Raw genomic sequence first — 9,934 nt, 5'->3', positions numbered from 1 at the left:
CGCAGCTCTCTATGAGTCTTACTCCAACCATACAAGCTACTTTAGTCCACTTTAAAAGAAAAGAAACCTATGTACTCCGCTTAGCATGGAACAGATACCTTGGCAAGAGGTCGACAATATCCCTCTTCACGTGAACCACAACAGAACAAATAACTCTTAAAGACCCATATCATCACAAGTTGAATTGGATGATCAAAGTGGAATTCCACTATTTGATCAGGCATCTGATTCTTCCCTGGCAGATGGTAGGCGTTTTTTTTTAGCGGAAGTAGTTTATTATATAGTGAATTATGCTTAATTTTGGTCCGCATTTGTGTGGGCTGTATTTGTGTGAGTTGTCCAGTTATCACTTTGGCTGATGTTGATGATGTTGACTGAGGATTTAATATTTGAATCGGTCATTTTGTAGTTCCTCATTGTTTCATAGAACATAGAACATTACAGCGCAGTACAGGCCCTTCGGCCCTCGATGTTGCGCCGACCTGTGAAACCAATCTGAAGCCCATCTAACCTAAGCTATTCCATTATCATCCATATGTTTATCCAATGACCATTTAAATGCCCTTAAAGTTGACGAGTCTACTATTTTTGCAGGCAGGGCATTCCACGCCCTTACTACTCCCTGAGTAAAGAATCTACCTCTGACATCTGTCCTATATCTATCACCCCTCAATTTAAAGCTATGTCCCCTCGTGCTAGCCATCACCATCCAAGGAAAAAGGCTCCCACTGTCCACCCTATCTAATCCTCTGATCATCTTGTATGTCTCTATTAAGTCACCTCTTAACCTTCTTCTCTCTAACGAAAACAGCCTCAAGTCCCTCAGCCTTTCCTCATAAGACCTTCCCTCCATAGCAGGCAACATCCTAGTAAATCTCCTCTGCACCCTTTCCAATGCTTCCACATCCTTCCTATAATGCGGTGACCAGAACTGTACGCAACACTCCAAGTGCGGCCGCACCAGAGTTTTGTACAGCTGCAACATGACCTCATGGCTCCGAAACGCAATCCCTCTACCAATAAAACCAACACACCGTACGCCTTCTTAACAATCCTATCAACCTGGGTGGCAACTTTCAGGGATCTATGCACATGGACACCGAGATCTTTCTGCTCATCCACACTACCAAGAATCTTACCATTAGCCCAGCACTCTGTATTCCTGTTATTCCTTCCAAAGTGAATCACCTCACTTTTCCGCATTAAACTCCATTTTCCACCTCTCAGCTCAGTTCTGCAGCTTATCTATGTCCCTCTGTAACCTGCAACATCCTTCCGCACTATCCACAACTCCACCGACTTTGGTGTCATCTGCAAATTTACTAACCCATCCTTCCACGCCCTCATCCAGGTCATTTATAAAAATGACAAACAGCAGTGGCCCCAAAACAGATCCTTGAGGTACACCACTAGTAACTGAGATCCTTGAGGTACACCATTAGTAATTGAAGGTACACCACTAGTAACTGAAGGTACACCATTAGTAACTGAAACAGTTTCCCAACAGGGTAGCTCAAACTTGAAAAAATACCCGTCAATCAATCTTTCTGCAGTAGTCATTATGTTGGAAAGGCAGATGTTGCCATTAATGGCACATGCAGTAATCTGTCATAATCTGCAAACTTTTCAAGCTCCATTTTATCAGAAGTGGAACGTGCTTGATGAAACAGATAATTTTCCCCTGATCATTGATTGTGTAGTTTCTCCTGTGAAATATTGGTGTGCCAGGACTAACCTACCACAAATACACCTATCTTGCCTTCTAAAATAGTAGTTTCGCCATGGCAATGGTTCTCATCTGATAAACTTCTGCCACAGTTGGTATTGGAGACTTCAAAATCACACTTGAAGAAATTGATTCTTTATTACCAAAAGTGGTCGTTAAATATAACCTCTGGATTCCTGCACAATTGGCCGTTTCTGAAAAAGAAATACTGCAGTCAATCTGTGAATCCATCTAAAAAAAGCTATACTTTAATTGGTCATTAATGATGAAAGGGCCTTACATAGCACAGATAATGAAAAACTGCATCAACTTGCCGGTGGTTAAGAAACTAAGAATTAGTTGCTTTAATAAAGTACCACAGTTTTCTCAATCCCATTGTCGAATTTATTGGTTCTATGAAGATTTTTCTTTTTAACTTTTGCTCATTGCCCTCATTCAGACTTGGACAAAGGTGATACTTAGGGCATTAACTTTCATGTTTATTTGGTTTCCCCACCTGGTATCCAAATTTGGATTGAAACATCAGAACAGCATGGACATTAAGGATTAGGCAACGAGAATTTGAGGGAGCATTCATTGATTTTTTTTATTGATGATATCTCCTTCAACTGTGCAATTGGTTTGGACTTTCGTTTAAAAAAATGCTTCTTATAGAAAAGTAACGATGCATTAGACACTTTTATTTCCTAAGAAGCGTTTCTAACATTTCAATATAACTTGTTCCATATTATTATGCATTTCTGTGAATAATGAGTCATTTGCCGTTAAAGAGAACATTATTGTAAAAAGCATGCAATTACAGTTGACTGACGTAAAATGCGTTTCATTTCTGATTATTTAATTCAGAATTCAAAAAACTTCTCCAAGACACCAGTAAGCAAACAACAATATTTGGAAATTATCTCCATAAAATAGCACAATCAATAATCTGAAATAGCTAGGCTTTCACTTATAGTGTGTATTTTATTAATTTTGTATGTGATTTTTAATAGCAATCTGAAGACGGATACTTACTGTTTGTATAATGTAACTGCTCCAGTCCTGACAATTCCTGACATATAGTGGCCAAGAGTATTTAGCTTAATGATTGACATACATCGAGCACAGTTTAGGAAAATAACCAGAGCAACAGATTTAGATGAGGCACGTCATGTCTGATCTACACCAAATATGATAAAGAGGCAGTTCTTATCAGTATTACACTTTCTGAAATATTAAGTATGCCCGGTTGTTCTTTGCTGTATCCCATAGTATAGACACGCAATTAGTATATTACAGAATATTCAAGATGTATTTTATAGGAGATGTCGATACAAAAAAAAGCAACATTTTAATAAAATCTTTAAGTCAGCCATAAATGCTTCCTCCTAAGGTTCTGCACTTGTGTTCTTGATTCGAGTAGAATCATTATCTAATTCGCGCTCGCTGTTCCGTAAAACCAGCTGCGTTGTATGCTATAGTGAGGTCATATTTTGTTCTTCTAAAATTGAGGTAACAAAGGCTCAAATTATTTAAGATCCCAACATTTTATGTGCATGGCCATCGGTTACCAATCGCTGTAAATTTTGTCTTTCTGAATTCTTGCAGTGTATATTCTAAGGAGAAATAGATTGCTCTCAGTATTTCAGCTGAATAATTAATAATAGTCTTAAGAATTATGGCATGGCGTCGGTGTTGACGACACTTCAACCTTGTTGGCGATGCCCCACCCACCACCGTCATCATTCAGCCCCTTCACCACTGACACATAGTTGATGCAACGTACAAATCTCACAGACACTTCCTCCAAGAAAGTCCAGTCTATTAGCCATCACTATACGAGAAATGTATGTGAATCAAATGTTTTATAATACAACCAACTGGACGTTCCTCCATGTTTTCATGACTAAGGATTTTTCGTTATTCCTTCCCTGAATATAGATCAATGTGCTGCAGCATTTTCCTATCCCAACTTTAGAGGTTATTTCACCATCAACATCACCAGAAAATTGAGGGATAGGTAATGAATTCTGGCCGAGATAGCAGTGCCCACGTCCCAGTGTGAATTCGGAAAAAAGAAACTTATGCCTAACGCATTTAAAATCACCTAATTAGACGTGGTTGTAGAATTCAGTTAACAGCCTTTATGAAACAAACTTTTAAAACAATATTTCAATTTCTTTGCTAAAAAGTTATCCTGTGTATGAAAGAAGGTAGATTTATATTCCATTGCTTTGTACAATCTTAAATTCCTTGCTTTCCAGGAAAGTGTGTTGTCATTTCGACATTTGTCATTTCTTGTCTCACCCCATTTCAGCCTTGAACATTACTTCAGCAATCCCGCATCAGCTCTTATGTCCAGTTTCTCATTTTAGGACAATTATAGATTCTATCCTAAAAGCATCAATGCAAGGTGAATGAACAGTCAAGCATACCGCTGTTTTTTTTTCGAACTGAGGCTCTTGATAGCTATGTTCTCTGTCCTACAAGCTGCATCATTAGCAATGAGAACAGGTGATTTGACACTATTTTTACAAAGTTACTTGGAGGTTGCTGGCTCACCAGCAATATTACCCTTCCCTAGTTGTCCTTGAGAAAATGGTGTTGAGCTGCCTTCAGGAACAGCTGCAGTCCTAACAGCTGTAGTTAGGCCAACATACCGTTAGGGTGGGAATTCCACGATTTTGAAACAGCGAAAGTGAAGTTTGAGTGATATATTTTCAAGTGTGCGTGGCTTGGAGTGGGGCTTGCAAGTGATGGTGTTCCCATGGTTCTGCTGCCCTTGTCCTTTTACATCGAAGTTTTGATGAGTTTGGATGCTGCTGTCTGACAAGCTCTGGTGTTCTTCTGCACTGAACTTTGTAGATAGTACATGCTGCTGCCAATGTCTCTCTGTGGTGGAGGAAATGTTTGGTTGTAGATCTGGTGCCAATAGCGCAGGCTTTTTTTTTGGATGTTATCAAGCTTCTTGATTGCTGTTGGAGCTGCACGCATTGACGAAACGGGGGTTGGGGGGTGGGGGTGGGGGGGCGGGGGTGGAGTCCCATGACATTCCTGACTAATGCTTCATTGTCATGGGACAAATTTTGAGGTATGAAGAGTGAGTTAGTCGTTGCAATTTTTCGAACCTCTGACATGCTCCTGTAGCCATTTCATTTATATGGCGCGGAAAGGATGTTTCTGGTCAATAGTAATCCTCACGATGTAGGGGGATTCAGAAATATAGGAACGGGTGAGGATGGTGAGGACAGTGGTCACATTTTATCTCTTACTGGTAATGGACATTGCCTGGAAATTTTGTGTGGAAAATATTACTACCTGTCAGGACACAGTTGAATATAGTCCAGATATTGTTGTATTTGGACATGAGCTGCTTCTGTATACACTGAATTGTGAATAGTGCTTAATATGTGTAACCATCGGTGAACATGAGATGATGTTGATTGGTGAACATGAGGAAGAGTCTTGCCAATCAGTAGTTATAAAATAGTATTTCTTCACGGCCAATGTGGATTTGACACTGTCTGTCATCGTTGCACTATCACAATGTTTGATTTATACAGAGCTTCTACTGCTAGGTTTTCTCTTCCGATTTGTATGCCACGAGTGTTTCATGATTTCAAAAATATACTGTCTATGTTTCACGTGTTTCTAAGTTTAATAATAAATGCCACTGAATAAATCACTTAGGCAGGAATCATGACTGTCGATATGACTGATAACTTGGAATTGTAATTGTAACTTGAGTGATCTTTGAGATATAGCTTTTCCTCAGGTCTAAACGTGTGCTGCTCAGACCATTCTGCCTATATCAGTTTCTGCATATATGTTGTCTGTTCAATTGAGTGCATGTTTCCAGATGAACGGGCATGCATAAATCCTAATAAGAAGCGTCATTTCACGACGTTGTGGCTGTGGGCATGGTAACTAATCTTTGAAAGTTGCATTTGCTCATTTTAGAATAGATCCCAGCTGCTTAAGAAACTGAGGCGCCTGCAGATGTTATTTAATGTAGTGAGTGCTGTGAAGCCTTTTCTGAGCCAGAGCAATGACCCATGCAACTGACAACACAGCCGCGCAGTGAACCTGTTTTTTTCTATACATGGGTGACAATTTTGTTTTGCATCAAACAACCTTTAAATATTGTAGTCAGAATTGCAGTTTTCTTTCAAAACTGGGCAAAAACCTTCCTGCTATACCTACACTGATTTGTCTTGTGAACTGATGTACTGACTGTAGAACAGCCTTGGTAATGCTCAATTTGCTTAGCGTGTAATGGCCAGGAACACTTTCAGATACAAAACCTGTTACAAAATAAAATGAGTGTACTTGTAGTGGAATTATCTTCAGCACAGAACCAATATCAGTTAACCTCAGCTGTATGTTCTTCACAGCCATTATCTGTAAAATAGGGAATAGACTCTTCATTGCTTACTATGATTTCATTCGATGGCTTATTTACCCATCCTCCTCTGCTAGGACTCCTCATTTAGAATAATAAACATGTATGGTTAAAGGAAGTGAATAAACCATATGTTTGTGAATAACATAAACACATGCAAAGATGAACGGAAATTATGGCAGGGTCAGCGAGGCAGAAAAAGTAATTGCTGTATATAATAAAATGTGGGAGAAGGAGAGGTTCTGTTCTTCGACGTGAAGATCAGAGAGACTAAGATTTGTTAAGCAACTAAAACTGCATAAATTTATGTCTTGAGAGTCCTTGTGCGTAAATCACAATAAAGTTAGCATTCAATTAAAGCAGGAAATGGGGAAGGGAAATTGAATGTCCTCTTTTTTTTCAAAGGGAATGGAGTATAAAATCTTGGGGGCGGGATTTGTTTGCTGAAGAGTATGTAAGACATTAGTCAGCCGTGCTTCTTATTAACTGAAACATATATTAACATTGGAGGCAGTCCAGAGGATGTTCACTAAGCTTGTAGAAGGTATGCAAGTTGTGTCACACGGAGAAGTTGCTTGTTTTGAATTAATACTGTTTGGGATTCAAAATAATGAAAGTCAACTTCATTGAAACATTAAATATTCTTGCAGAACTTGGCAAGTAGATTCAAAAGGCACTTCTTCTGGAAGACCGAGGATAAGAGAGCGTAATTTATGTTAAGGTATCTCCCATTAAAGACAGAGAAGATTTCCTTTCTCAGCTAGTGGCGTTTGCTTCAAGATATTCACTTTCGTGGTAAAGAACGGAAAGATTTTTTTTTCAGTTGGGGAGTGTTGGAAAATGAAATTATCCCAAGTCATATTGATAACAGTACAATCAGTGAGTAAAATCTCTCACGCCAGCGAAGTAACTGATTAGAAGTGCAGACAGTACGTAGGTTTTCATTTCAGTATGAATTGAGTATAAAACTAAAGACGTCGTCTGTCAGTTGTAAAAGCTTTGACAAGTGCCGCTTTCGAGATTTGTATGCAACTTTCCTTTTCTTGTTATCGAAGGAAGGGTTAGCGTTGCATACAGCAAGTCGAGTGGAGGTTCATCGCCTCTAGGGTTTGCAAATGTGAAGCTTTTTTCCCCCAAAAAAACCACAAAATTATTACAGGACACGAACAGATGGATATAGATCAGAATTTTTTTTTCAAAATTTTTCACTTAGAGTTATGATATAAAATCATACTATTAACATTTGTCCAGAAAGATCCAGATGAGGAGGAAGTTTGTCACTTAGAGGCGGGTGAATCTCTTGAATTGTCTTTCCCAGGGGACAGAGAAAGGTCAATGAACTTCAACATCAAGTTTTTGATTATCCTTGGAAACCTTTGTTTGATGGCATATTGCAGTAATTTGTCATAGAGGAGAACATGGACTCATATTTAGAATGTCAGTGTAGGTTCGATAGGTTTAATGGCTGCTGCTGTTTTGAAACTCCTCTGGTCCCTGTCATTTACTGATGTGAATTCCTGTTTATATACTGCCTCCTTCCATAGAGGAAAATTATCTGTCATCGTCGTGTCTTTCTCTCTCTCTTTCTTTCTTTCTTTCTTATTTGAACTCAGGGCAAGTTCTGTCAGTTGATAAATGTTAACTTAAGAATTCAATATCATCGTTGCCCGCCCTGTAAAATTATGATTAAGATCGTCTCATGTGTTGTCTGTCTGTCTGTCTCTCTCCCTACTAAGCTTGGTATTCATTATCCTCACATTTTCACCGACTCACCAATCAACTTTAATCAAATAATATTGGAAAATTAGCTCATATGGGAATTAGTTTGGCTACATTTGAGAATTGATCACGATGTCTCAACTAATACAACATTCACAGCTAGACCGTACATAATTTTATTTTGGTTAGTTTCCAATTTCCATGTCCACACGTGTATGCACCCATGCATTTGAATTTCCTTATTATTTGTACAATTTCTTCATTAGACCACTATCTATGTATATTATTATTTACTACTGTGATGCTAATGGTAAGTTGAATTATTACATTTCTGCCATAAATGAAACGTTCATATATCCACAATGATTTTCGAAGCGGCTCTCCATGGGTATGACCCGACAGCAGTGAAAATTTTCTGAAGTGAATGATCAGCGATTTTGCATCGATGCAACGGGTCGTGTGAATGCTGTCCTCATCCTTCTAGGTTTTAGATGGCATCTGTAATGTGCTGTTGATGGAGAATTAGTGTGTTGCTGAATGCATCTTTGAAATTACAATCATTGTTGCCACTGTGGGTCGACGATATAGGAACTAATTGCTTATTGTGATTTAAAAGAAATCAATCTTACTTACTATTTTGCTCTGGATGGTTTTAAGTTTCTTGATTGTTTGAAGTTTTAGTTAATAAGACCGTTAGACAGTATTCTGGCATAATTCATGCCATCTTTCCATCTCGGGAACAAACAATAAATTGAATCCCAATATTACATTAAAAAGTGCCACTTGCAGAGAGTATACTGGGGCGCTAAATGATAGGAGCAGCATATAATTACTGATGCCTACATATATTGCCTTTGTGAATGTGGAAACAATTTTAGTAATGTAATTTGACCAATATTCTCTCAATCCTATTGGTGCATTCTGCTGTTGTTCAGTGATATAATTGACCTTAAAATGAGAATGTAAACGTATTCAAATGGAATCACATGTAAAGACTCAAAAATATTTGTTGATATAACAATGGAATCTCTTAAGGTGATTGCTCTCCCAGTCGAACATTTCATGTTTTCTTCCCATGAAAAACTAGTTATGATGCCATTGACTTACCTCTATCTTCCTTTCCACAAAAGGCATGATTTTAACCATTATGAGTACTTGTCGGAGATCTTTGACTCCTACTTTGCCAGCTTGATATCTCTTAACGGTCTTGCAGACGCGCAATTCACATGTGACTGTTCGATATTAAAGTTGTGTCGTATCTAATTCAAAGAACCACGATTTCCAGCGTTCACTGTCTCTCATGTGTGCTGGTGGTAACTAAGCTAACACTCAATATTTGAAATGCTGAGTCTGATTTGCTGTAGGTTTAGTTACGGGGTTGCTGTCAACTTTTCCTTTCAATTAGTCTACGTTGCAGTGCTGGGAACGAGTTTTCGAGAAGATACTAACGAAAGCATCCTTGAAGTAACTGGCCTTTTGCTTGCTTCCTGTGATAACTGTTTCTTTTTCCATTCGCCCACCTTGTGCTGACCATTTGCCTCTCTGCAGCATTGGAGAGAGCATAAACTGCAATTTGGTAACTTTTCTTTTATTTTTGGTATTTCAGTTCGAAGATACTTAATGGAGGCGATGACCTAGTATTATTAACACTGGACCCTTAGTCTGGAGAGCCACGTAATGTTCTCAGGACTTATGTTCAAATCCCGTCATGTCAGATGGTGGAGTTTCAATCTAATAAAAATCCAGAATTAAGAGTCCAATGATGACCATGCTCAGATTATTTGAAAACCCTTTTCTCAACACCCTTTTTGGAAGCAAACGTCCACCTTTACTTGATCTGGCCTACATGTGATTCCAGGCCAGGTAAGGACACTTAACTAGTTGAGACTTACATGCTCTCCGAGCAATTTGGGATGGGAAATAAGTGCACGCCTAGCCAGAGACGCCTCGTTCTGTTAATTTTTTTTTTAAAAAAAAGTCTTGTCATGCACAAGTGAATTTAAAAACTGCACTGAGACAACAACGTGCAGAGCTGGATGAACACAGCAGGCCAAGCAGCATCATAGGAGCAGAAAGGCTGACGTTTCGGGCCTAGACCCTTCATCAGA

Source organism: Rhincodon typus, chromosome 35 (assembly GCF_021869965.1).
Source record: "Rhincodon typus isolate 14 chromosome 35, sRhiTyp1.1, whole genome shotgun sequence".
Lineage (NCBI taxonomy): Eukaryota > Metazoa > Chordata > Chondrichthyes > Orectolobiformes > Rhincodontidae > Rhincodon > Rhincodon typus.
Note: the sequence above shows the minus strand (reverse complement) of the source record.